The sequence below is a fragment of the Xenopus laevis genome, chromosome 1L (assembly GCF_017654675.1).
Source record: "Xenopus laevis strain J_2021 chromosome 1L, Xenopus_laevis_v10.1, whole genome shotgun sequence".
Classification (NCBI taxonomy): Eukaryota; Metazoa; Chordata; class Amphibia; order Anura; family Pipidae; genus Xenopus; species Xenopus laevis.
The window spans coordinates 45142899-45166290 of record NC_054371.1 but is presented as its reverse complement, the minus strand read 5'-3'; positions in this window follow the sequence as shown (position 1 = coordinate 45166290).

The following is a 23392-nucleotide window of genomic DNA, read 5'->3' as shown; positions in this document are numbered from 1 at the left end:
TATGTATATACTTTTTAATTTCCCTCTTAAAGGGGTGCTTCACCTTTAAGTTAGAGGCACATTTATCAAAGGTCGAATTTTGAAGTCACTTTAGGATGGAACTGCTGTCTGGCAGGCTGTTGTTTCTCCTACTTAATGTAACTGAATGTGTCACAATGGGACCTGGATTTTACTATTGAGTGCTGTTCTTAGATCTACCAGGCAGCTGTTATCTTGTGTTAGGGAGCTGTTATCTGGTTACCTTCCCATTGTTCTGTTGTTAGGCTCCTGGGGGGGTGATATCACTCCAACTTGCAGTACAGCAGTAAACAGTGACTGAAGTTTATCAGAGCACAAGTCACATGACTGGGGACAGCTGGGAAACAGACAATATGTCTAGCCCCATGTTAGTTTTCAAAAATTAAATAAAAAAAATCTGTTTGCTCTTTTGAGAAAAGCATTTCAGTGCAGAATTCTGCTGGAGCAGCACTATTAACTGATTCATTTTGAAAGAAAATTTTTTCCCATGACAGTATTTATATGAGAGGAAAAAGAACTGCTAATTAGCAAACTACTAGGGAATTTCATTGATATCTTACTACCTGTGATAATCAGGTTGACATAATTTAAGTCCCATTATTTCAATGGCATTTCAATGACATTTTATTACTTAAATAATATTTTCCATTATTACATCTACAGCTACTTTGGCATATTTCAGATATTGTCTAACATTTTTGTAGCTTTATAAAAAAAAATATTAACTTTGATGGTAATGGGCAAAGTACATCTTATTTAACGCTATAACTATTGCCCTCAACCACTCACAGTGTAGGAATCATTGTGTCTCAGCAGTTAATGTTTTTCATACTTTTCATTTATAATTGATCCCTTAGAATTCTATTGAGTTTTCAAATACAGCGACATACTTACAATTTTGCAATGCGTATATTTTCATAGTGATAAACGTTGCCAGTTGTCAAGGGTGAAATGATAAAACTGTAGGTATTTTATATATTAGATAATGAAGGTAAAATATACAATAGCTGCATTGTTTTTTTCCCCCTTTATGATCAGAGTATAGCTACAGTTTCTTTTTAAGCAAATAACTCGGGAAGCTAGCAAGCGTGAAATATATTCCATAGATGGCCGGCTATGTCCTACTTAATTTACATTTTATTATGCAGCTATTTGTTCACTATAAAATAAAGTGGTACTGAAATAACCACCTTCGGTAGCTTTTACATTGCAATGTATTTTTATATAAGGATGGATGGAATTCATTTAACACAGAATCTGCTCAGAGACTTTGTGAAATCATTCTTGTCTGAGCCAGTGATTGAGTACTTTACTGGCATCATATCTGCATGTGCTGCTTGCAATGATATTTAAAAGGCATATAAAAGAAGACACAATATGTACATGACACTATCCAGACAATTAATTGCTAGGCGATAGTGATGGGTGAATAAATTCGGCAGCGTAAATTCGCAAAACTGCCGAAAAAAATCTCTGGCGAAAGATCCGCAACGTCAAAAAGATTTGGGTGCGCACATAAATATTGTTGAGAGTCAAAATTATTCAGACGCCCATTGACTTCAATGCGTTTTACTAATTCCCCAAAAAAATTGTGAATTATTCATCAAAGCGAAATGGGACAAATTCGTCCATCACTACTAGGCCACACTGGTGAACCTTTTTAAATAACAAAGTGCAAAAAAAAACCTAACAAAAAAACACTGTGTTTTTTTTATTTTGACAAGTTTTTTTCCCCAGAATCCCAGCATAACTGTGTCCTCTAAAAGCAGGGGCACAATTGTTGCCAAAATATGATGGCTGGAACATTTGGGTATTTATTTAACTGCCCCTCAAATGCTTATGATTCCTGGAGGCAAAAAAAATGAACTTAAGGGCACAAAGCCTATACTTTACATTTGCTTTTCTGGGGTTCATTATTTGTAAACCTGTTATCCAAAAAGTTGTGAATTATATCATCATCATTTATTTATATAAAGCGCTGTCAAGATACGCAGTGCTTTATATATATATATATATATATATATATATATATATATATATATATATATATATATATATATATATATATATATATATATATATATATATATAATATGTAATAATAAAACTGTACCTTGTACTTGATCCAAACTAAGATATAATTAATTCTTATTGGAAGCAAAACCAGTCTATTTGGTTTATTTAATGCTTAAATGTTTTTTAGTAGACTTAAGGTATGAAGATCCAAATTACTGAAAGATCCATTATCTGGAAATTCCAGGTCCAGAGCATGCTGGATTACAGGTCCCATACCTGTATTTGGAAGCTGTAGGGTCCTCTGGTAGCCACCACTCTGTTTCCAGAACCTCTTTTACAGTAATAAGCCAAAAAGCACATTGGTGCTAGATACAACAAATATAGTCTATTCTATAACAGTAACTGAAGACTTTTTCTCATTGTAGTACAGTAACTTTAAAAGACCATTGACAGTGTCCAGTTATTTTGCCCCCTAATGATTTATTGGTTCAAACTAAAGCTTTCACCTTGCATCAAACAAGTTTTTTTCTTTTCTCCTTTCATAGTTTTCCTTTAATAAACCTTAACCCATAGTCAAAAACGATCATGGTCTAGCAACCAACAGGGATATATGGTATATGGGAGGTGTACTAAGCAGCATAAATCCAAAATAGAGAAATTTGAAGTGCAAATACAATGAACAGTCCCCCTGTTGCCATTTCAGCATGTCAACTTTTTTTTTTTTTAATTGTCACCACTGTCATGCAGTCTGATTAGGGTTTATTCTGTACCTTTGTTTTCCCCCTGTACAGTGCCTGCATGTTTTCTGTGTTATCAGATTCTCGGGTTGGAAAACACCATTAATAAAAACTACAAACTTCACAACCTTCACATCAGAAACTAAATACTGAAATGTTTGTAGTGACAGAGGGGAGGGAGGGAAGAGTTGCAGAGGGGAGGGAGAGCGGCAGAGGGGAGGGAGGGGAGAGCTGCAGATGGCATGGAGGGAGGGTGGAGTGACAGAGGGGAGGGGAGAGCGGCAGAGGGGAGGGGAGAGCGGCAGAGGGGAGGGAGGGGAGAGCTGCAGAGGGGATGGAGGGAGGGTGGAGTGACAGAGGAGAGGGGAAATTGGCAGAGGGGAGGAAGGGTAGAGCAGCAGAGGGAAGGGAACAGAGGGGAAGCAAGGGGAGGGAGAGGAGTATGACAGAGGGGAGGGAGGGGGGAGATACAGAGTAGATGGGAAAGCGTCAGAGGGGAGGGGAGAGCTGCAGAGGGGAGGGAGGGGGAGTGACAGAGGGGAGGGGAGGGGAGATTGGCAGAGGGGTGAAGGGTAGAGCAGCAGAGGGGAGGGACCAGAGGGGAAGCAAGGGGAGGGAGAGTGCCAGAGGGGAGGGAGGGGAGAACAGGTGAGGGGAGTGACTAGGGGTAGGCAGAAGACCCATTAACAAGTACCTGCCCACCGCCCCCCTATCATTGCTCCCTAGGCAGGTGCCTTTCCTGCCTACCCCTAGTTCTGACCCTGAAGATCAGCACGATTAGCATGCATGAAAGCAAGGAAATCTTTGGGAGCTCCTTAATGGCACTTTTGGCTGTGCTTCACCATGTGCATAGGTGTCCAGGATCATGAACAATATGGTAAATATTGGACATTTTACTACAGTGCACATGGGCATCTGAAAGAGCCATTGAGAAGCCAGGCAGGTGGTGGCATGGCGCTGTTAAGAGTATATTCTATTTCAAGATGCCAAATGGAGAAAAAAAGGAGCTATTTTATTTTCTTTATGAAGTTATGTAATGTATGAGCCAGTACCTCTTGGAGAGTCCTCTAAATCTTGGTTCAAGCTCATCAGTCTTTAATAGGGCACCATGACTCTTGAGCTAGCCCCTCCTGTATGAACAGCCACCTGGTCCTTCTACTTAAGATACCAATGAGACTAGTGAGGATGCTAGTATATAGTTTGGAGGCAGAGAGGTAATAAGTCATCAAACAGACAAGGGCAATGAAGTATAAAATAAAGAATTGTGGTGTGGGCTTCTCTCCTCTGGGCCCACTCTGACACTGTAATTGTAAGTTCGGGGGAAGGTGGCATTGTCACCTTAGGCCACTTTGGGGCTAGAATTGCACCTGTCTTTATGGAATGTGTCTACATGATATTTGCAGTGAGAATGGCCATTATCTTTAAACAACATATAGATAAGAAATGTGTCAGCATTGTGGTACTTCTGTTTTTCATTTGCGTTTAACAACATTCCACAACTTTAGGGTCTTTTTCACAACTTGAAAAAAAATATGCACATTGATATTACTTCATTAATGTTCTTTTTTACGTTTAACAGTCTGTAAGTGAGTTGGTGCAATATAAATAATAATAAATAAAAATATTTTGTGATTGACTGTCTCTTCCTTACAGTTCTTTGGGTTTATTTACTAACAGCATGCAGCTTTTTCCTAGTGTAGTAAATGATAGCAACTAATCAGATATTTACTGTTATAGTTTACCTTTCAGTAGACTTGTCAAAGCTGATTGGTGAGTGGTTGTTCTAGGTCAGATTTACCAGCTGTTAGAAGCTTCAATGACTGTCCACCTTGTTCTGTGGGTGATCCACTTTGTTTTGTGATATTTTAGTTTATTTGTTGTATTATCTTTGAGTTTATATGATTAAGAAATGGTGGTGACTTATCTTCTATTGAACAGGAGAATCATTGTCACAAAGTAACAAAGAAAGTTAAAAAGGTAAAACAAAAAGGTTTAGTAAGTAAATAAATACAGTAGACCCCCCATTCTGTTTTTTTCATAGGACCACAAAAAAATTATTGAAAATGTAAATTCAGTGAATTTCGTTATGCGTTATATATTGGTGGAATATAAGAAGTAAAAATCTGGTTTCACTGCACATATTGTTTTCTTCTTAATATACATTTGAATGTTGTCTCTGAATCATCCAAAGTCAACTATTCAGGTAATCTAATGAACTATTTAAGCAAAAGTGTACTTTAACAGTTCTGAAAGGTTCCCAAAAAATGCATAAAAATAAATAGCCAGACGCTGTGACTGATGGAAACATGAAAGTCAATTTAACCTCATTTTAATGGTTCACAACTTTTTGACTGCAAAGTAGTTGATGTGCGGCAATTTGTATAGAAATGTTACAGGTAAATTTACAAAATGTTTCTTTTGTCAAAATGGTATTCGAAAATTGTCATTGAAAGCATATAAACCTTCAAAATCACTAAAGTGCTTGCGAGGAAGGCAATAAATTGCTGTCAGACAAAGCAGCTGCAAAACGTTTATAATACACCAAAATGCAGCTCACTTGATGGCATTTATCTGTGTTAGATAAGTACATGCTGTTCTCTACACTGTCAGTTTAAACTGCTTTGAACTTGACGTCAACAGCGTCTAATGCAGATTTCAAAAATATGTATTTATATGTTTATCACCAAAAATAAATCAAAGCATTTTTCAGCTCAATTGGGCAGTATTTTTTTCTTTTACAAAACACTGTTTGGAAACTGTTCCTTCAAACCACTCCGGTGACTGACGCAAGATTCTCACCTGGCCTCATGGCAGAAGTGACCCTGCATAGAGAGACACATTGGGAAATGATTGGCCAAGCATTCAGCCCATAGCATCACTACCAACATCAGTGGATGAAGAACTGACTCATTTATGTGACGTACATTTAATAGATTGTTCTGAATGCTGGAGTAAAATTATCTCCCTCTGTACATCTTCAGCGTACTCAATAACACGCACTGATCTAATAAAATCTCCTTAATAAAGTGCATTGTAACAAATCCTCAATCCCATATCAATTCTATTTGAAGCCAAATCAAGGCAGCCAAGCTTTGGCTAGTGATTCTAGTTTTAGCAGTTTCTGAACTTTTCTCTTCTCTGAATTTGAGGTTTCCCGTTTCCATGGCCAGACAGATGATATGTACAATGGAAAACATCAGATATCACCTCTGGTGCAATTTCAACATCATTCCTTTAATCTCTTACAAAGATTTCATCGAGTGCACCTGGCCCAGCAGCAGGACTTTATTTAAGTAAGAAAATCACACAGTCTCCTTTCTTTATAACAGAAAAATAGCAACAACCAAGTCATACGAAGCCAAAAAAAGTACTAAACAACAAACACCATTCCAAAGATATGTTTGTATAAATACCCTGTTTACCCCAGTTAAAGGAATTGGTTACCTTTAAGTTAGCTTTTAGTATGTTATAGAATGACTAATTCTAAGCACCTTTTCAGTTGGTTTTCATTTTTTATTTTTTATAGTTTTTGAATTATTTGACTTCTTCGTCTGACTCTTTCCAGCTTTCAAATGGCTCCATATAATTGCAGGTAAAGTTGTTGTACAATGTGAGCAATAGGGATGTAGCGAACGTCGGAAAAAAAGTTCGCGAACATATTCGCGAACTTGCGCAAAAACGCGAGCGGTTCGCGAACGGTTCGCGAACCCCATAGACTTCACTGGGAAGGCGAACTTTAACATCTAGAAAAGACATTTCTGGCCAGAAAAATGATTTTAAAGTTGTTTAAAGGGTGCAACGACCTGGACAGTGGCATGCCAGAGGGGGATCAAGGGCAAAAATGTATCTGAAAAATCTGCCTGTGTGTGCTTGGAAGAGATAGTGTAGGGGGAGAGCTGTTAGTGATTTCAGGGACAGATGATAGTAAGTTTGCTGGCTAGTAATCTGCTTGATACTGCTCTGTATTGGAGGGACAGAAGTCTGCAGGGATTTGAGGGACATTTTAGCTTAGGTAGCTTTGCTGGCTAGTAATCTACTGTTCTCTTTAAACAACTGCCATACGTTGACCTTGTAGGTATTGTTTGCCCAGTTTTTTTGGACGCAGCCACTGAAGCACAGTTGCCAGAAAAAATATGCCATATAAATGCTGAAAATAGTAATTTTTCGCCATACGTTGACCTTGTAGACATTGTTTGCCCAGTTTTTTTGGTTGCAGCCACTGAAGTACAGTTGCAGAAAAAATATGCCATATAAATGCTGAAAATAGTCATTTTTTGCCATACGTTGACCTTGTAGGCATTGTTTGCCCAGTTTTTTTGGTCGCAGCCACTGAAGCACAGTTGCCAGAAAAAATATGCCATATAAATGCTGAAAATAGTCATTTTTTGCCATATACGTTGAGTCAACGTATGGCAAAAAATGACTATTTTCAGCATTTATATGGCATATTCTTTCTGGCCTCTGTGCTTCAGTGGCTGCGGCCAAAAAAACTGGGCAAACAATACCTACAAGGTCAACGTCGTTGACCTTGTAGGCATTGTTTGCCCAGTTTTTTTGGCCGCAGCCACTGAAGCACAGAGGCCAGAAAAAATATGCCATATAAATGCTGAAAATAGTCATTTTTTTGGTCGCAGCCACTGAAGCACAGTTGCCAGAAAAATTATGCCATATAAATGCTGAAAATATAAATTTTTTTGGTTGCAGCCACTGAAGCACAGAGGCCAGAAAAATTATGCCATATAAATGCTGAAAATATGCATTTTTTTGGTTGCAGCCACTGAAGCACAGAGGCCAGAAAAATTATGCCACATAAATGCTGAAAATATGCATTTTTTTGGTTGCAGCCACTGAAGCACAGAGGCCAGAAAAATTATGCCATATAAATGCTGAAAATATGCATTTTTTTGGACGCAGCCACTGAAGCACAGTTGCCAGAAAAAATATGCCATATAAATGCTGAAAATAGTCATTTTTTGCCATACGTTGACCTTGTAGACATTGTTTGCCCAGTTTTTTTGGTTGCAGCCACTGAAGCACAGAGGCCAGAAAAAATTAAACCAGTAGGGTTTGCACCCTAGTTTGTAACGGTGGCGGAGGGAGGAGGACGCTAAAGGACAGCTGTGTGTGGAGTCATGAGGCTTGAAGAGAAGGACAGCTGCATAGAAGTCAGAACAAGTCTTCCGGCGTGCAGTAACCCTCCGAGATCCACCCCTCATTCATTTTAATAAAGGTCAGGTAATCGACACTTTTGTGACCTAGGCGAGTTCTCTTCTCAGTTACAATCCCTCCTGCTGCACTGAAGGTCCTTTCTGAGAGCACACTTGAGGCTGGGCAAGACAAGAGGTTCATGGCAAATTGTGACAGCTCTGGCCACAGATCAAGCCTGCACACCCAGTAGTCCAGGGGTTCATCGCTCCTCAGAGTGTCGATATCTGCAGTTAATGCCAGGTAGTCCGCTACCTGCCGGTCGAGGCGTTCTTTGAGGGTGGATCCAGAAGGGTTGTGGCGCTGCCTTGGACAGAAAAACATTTGCATGTCTGACGTTACAGACTGGCCAAAGGGCTTTGTCCTTGCAGGTGTGCTCGTGGCAGGATTACTGGCACCTCTGCCCCTGGAATGTTGATGAGTTCCTGAAGTGACATCACCCTTAAAAGCATTGTACAACATGTTTTGCAGGCTGGTTTGTAAATGCCGCATCTTTTCGGACTTGTGGTATGTTGGTAACATTTCTGACACTTTATGCTTGTACCGAGGGTCTAGTAGCGTTGCGACCCAGTACAGGTCCTTCTCCTTAAGCCTCTTGATACGGGGGTCCTTCAACAGGCATGACAGCATGAAAGACCCCATTCTCACAAGGTTGGATGCAGAGCTATCCATCTCCGCTTCCTCATTATCAAGGACTGCATCATCCACGGTCTCCTCCCCCCAGCCACGTACAAGACCAGGGGTCCCCAAAAGGTCACCACTAGCCCCCTGGGAAGCCTGCTCCTGTTGGTCCTCCTCCTCCTCCTCCACAAAGCCACCTTCCTCCTCTGACTCCACTTCTGGCACCTCTCCCTGCGTTTGCAGCAGGTGCCTGGGTTCGTTCTGGTGATTCCGACCAGAAATCGTGCGCTTCCAGCTCCTCGTCACGCTGGTCTACAGCCTCATCTGTCACTCGTCGCACGGCACGCTCCAGGAAGAAAGCGAAGGGTATTAGGTCGCTGATGGTGCCTTCGGTGCGACTGACCATATTTGTCACCTCTTCAAAAGGTCGCATGAGCCTGCAGGCATCGCGCATAAGCACCCAGTAACGGGGGAAAAAAATCCCCAGCTGTGCAGATCCAGTCCTACCACCCAGTTCAAAAAGGTACTCGTTGACGGCCCTTTGTTGTTGCAGCAGACGTTCCAACATAAGGAGCGTTGAATTCCAGCGAGTCTGGCTGTCAGAAATCAAACGCCTGACTGGCATGTTGTAGCGCTGCTGAATGTCAGCAAGGCGTGCCATGGCTGTGTAGGAACGTCTGAAATGGGCCGACACCTTTCTGGACTGGGTGAGAACGTCCTGGAATCCTGGGTACTTGGAGACAAAACGTTGGACTATTAAATTTAACACATGTGCCATGCAGGGCACATGTGTTAAATTGCCTAGTCTCAACGCTGCCAACAGATTGCTTCCATTGTCACACACCACTTTTCCGATCTGCAGTTGGTGTGGGGTCAGCCACCGATCGGCCTGTGACTGCAGAGATGACAGGAGTACAGATCCGGTATGGTTTTTGCTTTCCAGGCACGTCATCCCCAAGACAGCGTGACAACGGCGTACCTGGCACGTCGAATAGCCTAGGGGGAGCTGGGGGTGCACAGGTGTGGAGGAGGAGAAGGAGGACCCAGCAGCAGAGTAAGAAGAAGAAGAAGACGAGGTAGAGAGCGATGGAGGAGTAGAGGTGGTGGCAGAACCGCGTGCAATCCGTGGCGGTGACACCAACTCCACTGTTGTTGTTGAGCTACCCATTCCCTGCTTCCCAGCCATTACCAAGTTCACCCAGTGGGCAGTGTAGGTGACATACCTGCCCTGACCATGCTTGGAGGACCATGCGTCAGTAGTCATATGGACCTTTGGCCCAACACTAAGTGACAGAGATGCGGTAACTTGGCTCTGCACATGTTGGTACAGGTGTGGTATTCCCTTTTTAGAAAAAAATTGCGGCTGGGTACCTTCCACTGCGGTGTCCCAATTGCTACAAATTTGCGGAAGGCCTCAGAGTCCACCAGCTGGTATGGTAAAAGCTGGCGGGCTAAGAGTGCAGACAAGCCAGCTGTCAGACGCCGGGCAAGGGGGTGACAGTCAGACATTGGCTTCTTACGCTCAAACATGGCCTTCACAGAAACTTGGCTGGTGGCAGATGACTGGGAATGGGAACAGGTGGTCAAGGTGGAAGGCGGAGTGGAGGGTGGTTCAGACGGGTCAAGGAGAGCAGAGGTAGAGCAGTAAGATGCTGGACCAGAAGGAGTGTGGCTTTTAGTTTGCCTGTTGCCTTTGAGGTGTTGCTCCCAAAGTGCTTTGTGCTTGCCGCTCATGTGCCTTCGCATAGAAGTTGTACCTATGTGGCTGTTGGGCTTACCAAGGCTCAGTTTCTGACTGCACTCATTGCAAATTACAATGCTTTGTCAGAGGCACACACATTAAAAAAATCCCACACTGCTGACTTTTTGGAAGTGTGCGATCTGGCGGTAACAGTAGAAGTTGGCGGCATTGGCGGCAATGGCGGGTGCGTTGGCCGGCTGAACACAGGTGCCGATACATGTTGTTGCCCTACTGATCCCTGCGGGCTGTCCTCCCTGCTTCTTCTAAGTCTTATTCTCCTACTGCCTCTCTGACTCTCCGTCTCTCCATCTGAACTACCCTCCTCTTGCTCTCTTCTACTAGGCACCCACAAAACATCAATCTCCTCATCATCATTCTCCTCAGATGCATCAATTTCTTCTGACACATCACAGAAGGAAGCAGCAGCGGGGACCTCCTCCTCATCACTCATTATGTCCATCTCTATCGTGTTCTCTGCCAGAATTAAATCTGGTGTAAGGTCCTCATCTCCTTCATCTTCTTCTGGCAATAATGGTTGCGCATTACTCAGTTCAAGAAACTCATGGGAAAATAACTCCTCTGACCCCAGTGAAGAAGGGGCACCGGTGGTGGAGGAAGTGTTACGTGGGGTGGCCATAGCAGTGGAGGATGAGGAGGATGTTGTGGTAAAGTTAGAAACGGTAGAGGATGGGGTGTGCTGTGTAAGCCAGTCAACTACCTCTTCAGCATTTTGGGAGTTCAGGGTCATTGGCTTTTTAAAACTGGGCAATTTGCTAGGGCCACAGGATTGCATAGCAGCACGGCCCCTAGCACGGCCTCTGCGTGGCGGCCTGCCTTTGCCTGGCATTATTTTTAAAAAAACAACAACAACAACAAAAACTCAGTTGGTTTTTCTGGAAACGATAATACACACAGCTAGATGGCGGGTTGAAGAAAACAGTGTGCAAATAATGCCTACAAGGTCAACGTATACACTACTACAGCGGTGGATACGGATTACGTAAAATATATGAATGCTGCTTGAAAAAAAGTAACTCAAGTGGTTTTTCTAGAGTCGATAATATTATCAATATTTAGACAAAATGTGAACAAGGTCACACAGCTAGATGGCGGGTTGAAGAAAACAGTGTGCAAATAATGCTTACAAGGTCAACGTATACACTACTACAGCGGTGGATACGGATTACGTAAAATATATGAATGCTGCTTGAAAAAAAGTAACTCAAGTGGTTTTTCTAGAGACGATAATATTATCAATATTTAGACAAAATGTGAACAAGGTCACACAGCTAGATGGCGGGTTGAAGAAAACACTGTGCAAATAATGCCTACAAGGTCAACGTATACACTACTACAGCGGTGGATACGGATTACGTAAAATATATGAATGCTGCTTGAAAAAAAGTAACTCAAGTGGTTTTTCTAGAGACGATAATATTATCAATATTTAGACAAAATGTGAACAAGCTCACACAGCTAGATGGCGGGTTGAAGAAAACAGTGTGCAAATAATGCCTACAAGGTCAACGTATACACTACTACAGCGGTGGATACGGATTACGTAAAATATATGAATGCTGCTTGAAAAAAAGTAACTCAAGTGGTTTTTCTAGAGACGATAATATTATCAATATTTAGACAAAATGTGAACAAGGTCACACAGCTAGATGGCGGGTTGAAGAAAACAGTGTGCAAATAATGCCTACAAGGTCAACGTATACACTACTACAGCGGTGGATACGGATTACGTAAAATATATGAATGCTGCTTGAAAAAAGTAACTCAAGTGGTTTTTCTAGAGACGATAATATTATCAATATTTAGACAAAATGTGAACAAGCTCACACAGCTAGATGGCGGGTTGAAGAAAACAGTGTGCAAATAATGCCTACAAGGTCAACGTATACACTACTACAGCGGTGGATACGGATTACGTAAAATATATGAATGCTGCTTGAAAAAAAGTAACTCAAGTGGTTTTTCTAGAGACGATAATATTATCAATATTTAGACAAAATGTGAACAAGCTCACACAGCTAGATGGCGGGTTGAAGAAAACAGTGTGCAAATAATGCCTACAAGGTCAACGTATACACTACTACAGCGGTGGATACGGATTACGTAAAATATATGAATGCTGCTTGAAAAAAGTAACTCAAGTGGTTTTTCTAGAGACGATAATATTATCAATATTTAGACAAAATGTGAACAAGCTCACACAGCTAGATGGCGGGTTGAAGAAAACAGTGTGCAAATAATGCCTACAAGGTCAACGTATACACTACTACAGCGGTGGATACGGATTACGTAAAATATATGAATGCTGCTTGAAAAAAAGTAACTCAAGTGGTTTTCTAGAGACGATAATATTATCAATATTTAGACAAAATGTGAACAAGCTCACACAGCTAGATGGCGGGTTGAAGAAAACAGTGTGCAAATAATGCCTACAAGGTCAACGTATACACTACTACAGCGGTGGATACGGATTACGTAAAATATATTATGGCTGCTTGAAAAAAGTCACTCCGGTGTTTTTTCTAGAGACGATAATATTATCAATATTTAGACAAAATGTGAACAAGCTCACACAGCTAGATGGCGGGTTGAAGAAAACAGTGTGCAAATAATGCCTACAAGGTCAACGTATACACTACTACAGCGGTGGATACGGATTACGTAAAATATATGAATGCTGCTTGAAAAAAAGTAACTCAAGTGGTTTTTCTAGAGACGATAATATTATCAATATTTAGACAAAATGTGAACAAGCTCACACAGCTAGATGGCGGGTTGAAGAAAACAGTGTGCAAATAATGCCTACAAGGTCAACGTATACACTACTACAGCGGTGGATACGGATTACGTAAAATATATTATGGCTGCTTGAAAAAAGTCACTCCGGTGTTTTTTCTGGAGACGGTAATATTATGGATATTTAGACAGAATGTGAACAAGGTCACACAGCTAGATGGCGGGTTGAAGAAAACAGTGTGCAAATAATGCCTACAAGGTCAACGTATACACTACTACAGCGGTGGATACGGATTACGTAAAATATATTATGGCTGCTTGAAAAAAGTCACTCCGGTGTTTTTTCTGGAGACGGTAATATTATGGATATTTAGACAGAATGTGAACAAGGTCACACAGCTAGATGGCGGGTTGAAGAAAACAGTGTGCAAATAATGCCTACAAGGTCAACGTATACACTACTACAGCGGTGGATACGGATTACGTAAAATATATGAATGCTGCTTGAAAAAAAGTAACTCAAGTGGTTTTTCTAGAGACGATAATATTATCAATATTTAGACAAAATGTGAACAAGCTCACACAGCTAGATGGCGGGTTGAAGAAAACACTGTGCAAATAATGCCTACAAGGTCAACGTATACACTACTACAGCGGTGGATACGGATTACGTAAAATATATTATGGCTGCTTGAAAAAAGTCACTCCGGTGTTTTTTCTGGAGACGGTAATATTATGGATATTTAGACAGAATGTGAACAAGGTCACACAGCTAGATGGCGGGTTGAAGAAAACAGTGTGCAAATAATGCCTACAGGGCAAATAATGCCTAAAAGGTCAACTTATACACTACTACAGCGGTAGTAAAATAAAAAAAAGTAAAATAAAAAAAAATGAATATTAAAAAAAAAAATTAAAGTTGGTGCTGCTGAACTACTAGGAGCAGCAGATTAGCACACCAGTCCCACTCCCCAACACTGCTAGACTAATAGCACTGGGCTCTTATAGTAGTAGTAGTAGTAGTAGTAAAACAACAAAAAAATAAATAAAAGCAGTCCTTACAAGGACTACTGTTATTGCAGCAGTCAGCAGATGAGATCAGAAGCAGGACAGCTGCCCACTGCAGCTACATACAGAGCACTGCAGTAGAAGGTAGATTACTAGCCAGCAAAGCTACCTAAGCTTAAATGTCCCTCAAACCCCTGCAGACTTCTGTCCCTCCAATAACAGAGCAGTATCAAAACGATTACTAGCCAGCAAACTTTCAACTGTCCCTGAAATCACTAACAGGCAGCAGCTCTCTCCCTACACTATCTCTTCAGCACACACAGGCAGAGTGAAAAAACGCTGCAGGGCTTCGGTTTTTATAGGGAAGGGGAGTGGTCCAGGGGAGAGCTTCCTGATTGGCTGCCATGTACCTGCTGGTCTGGGGTGAGAGGGCAAAAAAAAGCGCCAACAATGGCGAACCCAAAATGGCGAACGTCGCGCGGTTCGCGAACTTCCGGCGAGCGCGAACACCCGATGTTCGCGTGAACAAGTTCGCCGGCGAACAGTTCGCGACATCTCTAGTGAGCAAGTTAAAATGTTACAGGGTAACCCTTTTGAAATAAAAAATAAAAGTTGTATATTGACTTAGTTAGCTAATAAAGGTATCACCTTCATATCACTTTCGTTATGTTTTATTTCAAAAGGGTGGCCCTGGAAATCCATCTAAAAAACTAATTCCCCGTAAGGCTACAAATGTATTGTAATTGCTACTTTTAACTACTCATTTTCCTTTTCCGCCCCTCTCCAATTCATATTCCAGTCTCTAATTCAAATCAATGCATGGATGCTCGGGTAATTTGAACCCTACCTACCAAACTGCTGAAATTGTAAACTGGAGAGCTGCTGTATAAAAAGCTGAATAACTAAAAAAAAATAACAATTGCAAATTGTCTCGGAACCCTCTACAATCATACTATACGTTAATTTAAAGGTGAACAAACCCTTTAAGTCTAACAAAGTCTTTAGCAGGTCTTGCCTTTCCCATCTATTGCACAACCAATATTGTGGCCAGGAAGAGTCCTTTCTTCAACTGAGCTGATTATATTGTTCATAAAACCTTCCTTTGTTTAGCCAGGCCCATGTGGACTATTTGTGGTAGTAGACATGGAACATCTAACTGTGCACATTGAAAATCTTTGTACCTACTGACAGCACCAGCAACATCACCTGAATCCTGCAAATATTTCCTCTTTTTCTGAAACAGCTTTTGACAGTGTGTGAAAGCAGTTTAGTGTGTAGAGTATTTGTAGTTGGCAACAAATATGTTGCTATGGTAAATAGGTGGTAAAGGTAATGGGTTTTATTTATTTCTTCCGACTACCTTGTTAACTCAATGTGCCATTCATCTTTCAATTAAGGGTCTATTTTAGTCTACTTCTGATATTGTTTGTTGCTTAGTCATTATGTTTCTAGCTGAGATTTTGCCTCTCTACATTCCTTGGGCACCTTGTTCCTGAGTCCTTGCCTGGTTCCTTGTTCCTAAATCCTTGCCTGGTTCCTTGTTCCTGAGTCCTTGTCTGGTTCCTTGTTCCAAAATCCTTGCCTGGTTCCTTGTTCCTGAGTCCTTGCCTGGTTCCTTGTTCCTAAATCCTTGCCTGGTTCTTTGTTCCTGAGTCCTTGCCTGGTTCCTTGTTCCTAAATACATGCCTGGTTCCTTGTTCCTGAGTCCTTGTCTGGTTCCTTGTTCCTAACTCCTTGGCTGGTTCCTTGTTCATGAGTCCTTGCCTGATTCCTTGTTCCTAAATCCTTGCCTGGTTCCTTGTTCCTGAATACGTGTCTGGTTCCTTGTTCCTGAGTTCTTGCCTGGTTCCTTGTTCCTGAATCCTTGCCTGGTTCCTTGTTCCTAAATCTTTGCCTGGTTCCTGAGTCCTTGCCTGGTTCCTTGTTCAGGAATCCTTGTCTGGTTCCTTGTTCCTGAGTCCTTGCCTGGTTCCTTGTTCTGTGCCTGGACCCTGTGTTCCAGTACCCCTCCTTGCCCTGTTCCTGTGGATCTCCAAGTTTTGACTTTTGTCCTGCTCTTGTTTGCCTACTGTCTGTCCTGATTTCTGGCCTATTACTGTACTCTGCCTCAGCCTGCCACTTTCTGCACCTGAAGCTGTTTTGCTATTACCTCTTGTTTAATAAAACATGTTTGGGGGAATGTAATAAAAGTTGGTAACAGAAAAAATATTCGCAATGTGAAAAGTTATCCCTCCGTGCGAACAAATTTGCCTTTGTGCGAATTTAATATAGCTTTTGCTATAACCCGGAAACTGTTTAGCGACCACTTCCGACAGTGGAAGAAGGTCTGCGAATTTTATAGTTAGCGACAGTGAGCAGTGAATGTAATAAAACGTCTTACTGAAAAAGTTGTTAAGTTTGCTCCAAAAGATTACGACACCTTCAAGCACTTCTTAAAAGTGGGCAATGCACAATTAAAATTCGCAATGTAATAACAGTTTAAGGAAGAGTATTACATTGCGAAATAAGACTTTTCATTCTTATTTGTGATAATTGTTTTGCTCTTTGCGACTTTTATTACATTCCCCCAGTTATATCTTATAGCTGTCATTTATGTTTACGCATTGTTTATGTTTATGAGTTATCTAGCATATAGGCTCCTAACTGCCAGTCACACCTTAGTGGCTAAGCCTGAGACCAGGTCTACTACTAACCTACTACTAACCAATAAGATATTTGCTTTCAAAACTGACTAGTAAATGATGCCCCCTATTTGTAGATCCAAGTCATTATCTGGTTATTGTGTTAATTAATGCAGGCAACAGCTCCCAGTTCAAAAATTATTTGGCCAATTATACATATTACTTTTGTGATATTAGTATATGAACCTCAGTGTGCGTTATTGAATTAACTTTTAATTACACTTCCAATACACTCCAAACACTTTCAACATTAGATATCAGGTACAAATTCATGTAGTCAGTTGGCAACGGTTTTGTTCAACTCACTGAACTTGAAAATTAGATTGCAGCCATAGAATAAAACAAATTACTTTTATAATTACAAGTGAGTGCCCTACTCCATAAGGATTCTATTTCTCGCAATGATTAGTAAGTTATACTAAAACAATGCTCAACTTTATGCTTAGAATGCGCTGACTTAAAGCTCCTTTTAGTTTGTCACCTTTGACTTTTATTAACTCCAGTTTTATTTTAATGGAACCTGAGAAAATACAATCTACAGCTCATAAATAGAGAAATAACATTTAAAAAGGACGAGGTGTCCACTATTCAGCCTGGTAATAAAAACAACATGGATGGGTTATGCAAAACCTAATAGGGCTACAAAACTCCATCAACAGGCTTGCCTTGTTTTAAAGTGCAATGTGTGTTTATATCACAGGTATATATATATGTGTATATATATATATATATATATATATATATATATATATATATATATATATATATATATATATATATATATATATATATATATATATATATATATATATATATATAGATATATATATATATATAGATATATATATATACAGGACATTTGACAGTGCGTTAATATGTATTTGTTGCAAAATTGTTGCACAATATACTGTATACTGTATATAGTATATAAAAGTCACAATACAACCTGTTATCCAGAATGCTTGGGACCTATGGTTTTTCCTGGATAATGGATCTTTCCATAATTTGGATCTCCTCAGTCTACTAGAATATCATGTAAACATTTAAAACACCCAATAGGCTTGTTTTGCTTTCAATAAGGATGAATTATATCTTAGTTTGGATCAAGTACAAGGTACTATTTTATTATTACAGAGAAAAAGGAAATTACTTTTCAAAAAAAAAATCTGGATTATTTGGATAGAATGGAGTCTGTGGGGCAAATTTACTAAAGGGCGAAGTGACTAACTTTAATGTGTACAGCTAATACCACATCAGGGCGTTTCAGGCAGAGAAAAGCCTATTTTCTACCATTTGCTCTGTGGTGTAAGTGCCCTACCAGGCAAAGTGTTGTCCTTTTTGCATACACACAAAGCTGATTTAAATGCAAGTTGCATGCATTTGCATTTCTGCAACAAAATCTGCTCTGTGTGCGCACAGCACCCGTAAACTACGTTATCGATCTGCTTTAGCTTTTCCAATTTCTTATTTGTAGTTTATAAATCATAACTAGACCCATCTTTCTGTGATGAAATGTTTTATATGTAAATAAGCCTTCCCATTGGTTTACAGCAACTACTAGCAAACAGTGGATATCGTTTTAAAAATGTTGCACCATGTGGACACTTGGTGACACTGAAAGCAATATGGAAGTTGAATGCAGCCATTAAAAGAATTACCAAAACTTTTATATATTCTACATGCAGACAGAATTTTCAAAAAAGATATGTCTATTTCTGGGCGATGGAGAAGAGCCCTCATTATTTAGGTATAACAAACCTTTGTTTTCACTGGTTTTGGTTCATCTGTCATGTTTATACTCAAAACAATAATTCACTATTGATTTCTTTCAGACCCACTAAGCTGATCTATAAATTCACAAAGAAAATTGCAGAAAGAAGCTGGGTGAGGCTGCGATATACTGTTTAAGACCTAATTATCATTCTGCTTTAAGTAAAACATAAACACATTATAGAACAAACCACTCTGTTTTTATTGTCAGAGAAAGGTAGGGGGTGCTGAGGAGGCAGAGGTAGGAAGTTGAGTCTTACAGGCAAGAGCTAATACAGTGTGGGCAAGTACAAGGTGATGATTTGTAGAATCAGGGTCTGGCCAAATAAGGATGGAGTGGACAAAGACCAGGACTAGACAGAGCAGTACAGAATGGAGTGGACGAAGACCAGAGCCAGGGCTGGAACAGGACTAACAAAAGCATGCAGGAGCTAAACAAGAGTGAACAAGAACAAGGCAAGGATTGGGAAAGAGTAGAATCAGAGCAGGAGGCAAAGCAGGAAGACTGGAGCAGAACAGAAAGGGTAAGAGCAGGGAACAGGACTCAAACTAGATAAGGCAACCAGAGCATGGGAAAGTGCCTCAGAGCTCAAATTAGGCCAATGCTCAGGCACTGGTTGTGAGGAAGGCTGGCCTTATATAGGGCAGGGTCAGCTCTGATTGGCTGACCCCGACCCACCAATATAGATGTTGAGGTGGCTAAATGACTAAACCTGAGAGCCAACAGTAGAGTAAATGAGAACTTGCTGGCTGCTCTCCTGTCCCGGTGGTTTGGGGCGAGCAGCCAATAACCAGGAGTCCTCAAGTCAAGACCAAACCCCAGACTGACACCTATGTTATTATAATACACTGCACCTTTTCATTATTCATATTTAATTCTATACAGTCACCACTGATACCTTATTATAATCATAGCCCCCACAGTAAGGGACACTGTAATATTCCATGGGTTACATTAGTTCCAGGAAGAAGATTTGTCTGACCCTATCCTTTAGGCCTAACCTCCTAAAAGTTAAAAACCCAATGTATCTTAAATCTAATGTATCATCTCCTTGGACATAATATCCTGGGCTACGGTAAACAAAAGGCTTGCAATTAGATGAGTGTATGTATGTATGTGTTTATAAATATGCTGAGGGATCATTGGGAGGGCTTAAACTTGATGGACAGTTGCCTTTTCTCAACCCAAAATTGATGATGTTATCAGTTTTTCCCCAAAAGTTTTAAATGCCTATTGCCAGGTAGGGTTGCCACCTTTTTTTACCTTACACCGGCCTTCGGGTCGGGGGTTTGGTCCGTGATGGGGCTATGATGTATGGGACAGGAAAACAGGAAGGCTAGGTGGAACAAAGGTAGATGGGGTTGGAAAGTGTGAAGGAAAATGAGCAGACTGAGTGGGGAAATGGGTGGACTGGGCTTCAAAAATGGGCGGGTGTGTCGGTAGAAGTGGAGTTTTACAGTGGAGAGGGGATTTGCAGGGCAGTTTAAATTTACCGGAAAGTACATTTCTGGATTTTGTTATACCAGTACCAGCCCTAGCTGGTGAATTACCGGCTAGGCCAGTCTAATAGGGCTCTCTACTACCTTTGTAATGGCACCACAAGGACTCCCTAAACAGCAACTATCAATGCAGCAGTTGATGCCAATTTACTTTGCTTTAACTGTCCATGCTCCAACCTAAGCCAGCCCTGTTTTTCATCCAGAAAGTGTGTGGGGGTGGGGCTGTGGAGGGAACAGTAGTTATTTTCAGTCTTTTGTTCTCCTTTCAAATAAATGTAAGATAATATATATTTGTATATCTTTTATATAATATATATTTGTATATCTTTTATGTAATATATATTTGTATATAATTTTCTTTTCGGAATAGAAATATAGAAACAAACAATATATCCATTGTGTGCTTTAGAGCTGTAGAAAACAAATCAATATAGACGTAATGCAGCAAACTCACAAAGATTGTGAGGTTCTGAGATTAATTCCTCAGCAAAGACTTTTAAGTATATAGAGGCCCAGGATGCACAAAGGATAGGTGGATTATTTAGCAGAGTTTCCTAAAGATTGGTGCAAAACAATTTAACACAAAACCTGAAAAACCTAATTTCACAGTGCCCCAAAGAATCAACTTATATATTAAGATTCATTATTTCATAATAGAACAAATCAATAGAAACAATAAATTCATTACCCTAAAGCCAACGTGAAATAGCTTTGGCTGATTGGAGTGAAAATAGTCAACATGTATCAAGTCTGATGGTACTTCTCCTCAAGGCAAAGTGCAGTGGAGGAAAATGGGCTTTTTGTAAATTGTGCAGTTTCGAAAGTCTTCAAAAAGCCTAAAATACAATATTCCAATAATTCCTAAATTACAATCTATGAACTCTGCTCGCACCAGTAAAAATGTTTATATAAAGACAAAAGTCAGCTAAGTAAACTATTTTTGCATACTCCATTTATCATAAAGATGTTATTTCCATATAACAATTTCATAGTGATAAGTAGTAGCTGTTTCAAACTTTATACTCTAAAAGAAAAGTAACAGGCATGAGATCTTGTATCCAGAACCAATTAGAAAGATCTGAAATACAAAAAAAAGTCATTTTCTATAGATACCAATTTATTAACATTCGAAATGGGGAATCCTTACTGGTTTTTCAGTGATTTGATTTATTGTATTTGAATGTTAGTAACACTTTCCTGACACTTTCCTGTGTTACATTTACATTTATCGAAGCAGAATTACGTGTCCATTTAGCAGAACTGAATGGATTCTTTCCCACGTTTTGGAGCTCACTCAGTACTGAACTCTAACTCCACTGTTTTGTTGCTTAAAAAAATAGAGTACTGTGTTAAATTAAACATAATGGTCTTCTATGACTACTTTCTGGATTGGTAACATTGTTTTGCATTACTATATATTTATATTATAAACATTACATTATTACATTATTTGTAAATATGAACCACTTGTTCTTTTTTATGTTCTTAATTTCATAAACTGTTAAGAATCCTAGTATAAGTCTATGCTGATGGCAAAACAACCCTATTGTGTTTTTTTTAGTATCCTTAAGGTTACAGCCATATGGACAGAATCAGCTCCATGTGGCAGTAGCCTAAGACATGGTTTTCCAAATTATGTAAATACACTTTATCTGGAAAAGCCCACCCTGTATAATATACCCTTTATGAACAATGAAAATGTGAGGTTTAGTAATTGCCTTTGATGATAAAGTAAGTAGGAAGTTGGGCAGTGGAGTTGCACTGGATGCAAACTGACTAAAGGATTCATTAAAGAAGGTTGTTGTCAGTGGTCCCCTCACTTTACTTGGAACAGGGTTCTTAGTGGGTACCAAAGGATTCTGCACTTGGCCCAATGTAAAGTGTTCATTAATGACTTGGGGGAGGGTGCTGTAAGCAAAGTATCACCATTTGCTGATTATACTAAATATTCCATGTATTTCCAAATATTCAATTTTGGATGTGCCATCATTGCATGGATTGTGGAATTGTGGAATTATCTTCTAAAAGTGTTATACTGAAAGATACATTTGATTGTTTCACTTAGACATAAAGGAAGAACTTGTCCAAATTGTCAACTACAGCTTGTGCTTCCAAAGCAATTCCAGTTTAAAGTCACACTTTTTAGGGTCCTAAACTATCAGCTATGTCAGCCACAGTACACCAAAGTGTGGGTCTTACTAAGAGAGAAGCAAAGCTAAAGGTTCTGGAAGAGCAAAGGGGCATGATCATTTCACCAAGGATACTGGATGTAAGACAATACAGCTTGGAAGACAGACCAGACTATGCAGCGTGGATGGACAGGCCAGGCCAGCACAGGCAGAGTTAAGAATAGTCGGACAGGCCGGAATCAGGATTGGAGAACGTAGAATAGTCAGACCGGCCAAAATCAGTATTGGAGAATGCAGAATAGTCAGAAATGAAGATAAGAAGTCAGCACTCACCCATAGGGTATATTGGATGCAGGTGCAGGTCTGAGGTGGCCACTTCCACCCGTTCTGTAAACAAATTCGATGAACAGACAGCACCACATAGTGTGGTGCTCTCTGTTCATCGAATTTGAACGTAGAATAGTCAGACAGGCTGGAATCAGTATTGGAGAACGTAGAATAGTCAGACAGGCTGGAATCAGTATTGGAGAATGTAGAATAGTCAGACAGGCTGGAATCAGTATTGGAGAATGTAGAATAGTCAGACAGGCCGGAATCAGGATTGGAGAACGTAGAATAGTCAGACAGGCTGGAATCAGTATTGAAGAATGTAGAATAGTCAGACAGGCTGGAATCAGTATTGGAGAATGTAGAATAGTCAGACAGGCCGGAATCAGGATTGGAGAACATAGAATAGTCAGACCGGCCAGAATCAGTATTGGAGAACGTAGAATAGTCGGACAGGCTGGAATCAGGATTGGAAAACGTAGAATAGTCAGACAAGCCGGAATCAGGATTGGAGAACGTAGAATAGTCAGACAGGCTGGAATCAGTATTGGAGAATGTAGAATAGTCAGACAGGTCGGAATCAGGATTGGAGAACGTAGAATAGTCAGACAGGCTGGAATCAGTATTGGAGAATGCAGAATAGTCAGACAGGCCGGAATCAGGATTGGAGAACGTAGAATAGTCAGACAGGCTGGAATCAGTATTGGAGAATGTAGAATAGTCAGACCGGCCGGAATAAGTATTGGAGAACGTAGAATAGTCAGACAGGCTGGAATCAGGATTGGAGAACGTAGAATAGTCAGACAGGCTGGAATCAGTATTGGAGAATGTAGAATAGTCAGACACCCCGGAATCAGGATTGGAGAACGTAGAATAGTCAGACAG